Consider the following 936-nt stretch of genomic DNA (forward strand, 5'->3'; position numbering starts at 1 on the left):
CACTATAACCTCCAAGAAACACTTCATAAGTGGCCGCGCTCCAGTATAAGGGGCTTTCCCTACTATTAATACTTAGACAATTTACATTGCACACGTCTGCGGTGCAGTGTGGCTGTGATACGGTCACTGAAGCTGATTACGGCCACTCAATGCTTGTGTTTATGTTTTTATACAGTCTATGGTTTATTCCAGCCGCGCCACGCACGTTTCTGAAGCGGATCTCTTTGCTGCTTCTGTAAAGATACATGCATAAGCCTCCTTTGAATAAATATAGCCAAAATCCGTCAAAATTCCACCAAAATCCGTTGCCATGACTTACTGCGAGAGGCAAAAGGTTACGTTTTAGTCGCATAACATTGGTTAATGGAAACGCCGTCATTTCGCAATACTTTTTTATCGTCATTCAGAAAATATCGCCAAAGTTTTGCGCAAATCTGTAATGGAAACGCGCCTAGTGTTGAGTACTACTGGGTTAACCCTGCCTGGTTTACATGTTTGAAAATGATTAACAGTTAAAAACTTTAGAAATTTAGAAAAGTAATCAAAAAGTAACCAAATGTAATCAGTTACATTACTTTAATAAAGATTTAATTAAATTTAATTACATTTTAAATAGAGTAACTTGTAATCTGTAACCTATTACATTTCCAAAGTAACCTTCCCAACACCTGTCTTTACATGAATTACTAAATGACATTGCAGTTCACATGGTGATGGAGAGAGTTCCTTTTTGCTGGAATCTCTGCTGTTACGCATATGCTGATCAGCAGACTCAGTGCCACAAATGCAACATCACACACATTCCCTAAAAGTGGACAGCCAGCACTTTTTATAGTAGCACCTGGCCCAGCCCCTAGTTGGCAGAAATAATTTCCCACAAAAAGTCACACAAGCTCTAGTTGAAAAAAAAAACCTTTATATATTTATATATATATA

Source organism: Sinocyclocheilus grahami, unplaced genomic scaffold (genome assembly GCF_001515645.1).
Source record: "Sinocyclocheilus grahami isolate Dianchi unplaced genomic scaffold, SAMN03320097.WGS_v1.1 scaffold1749.1, whole genome shotgun sequence".
Taxonomy (NCBI): Eukaryota; Metazoa; Chordata; class Actinopteri; order Cypriniformes; family Cyprinidae; genus Sinocyclocheilus; species Sinocyclocheilus grahami.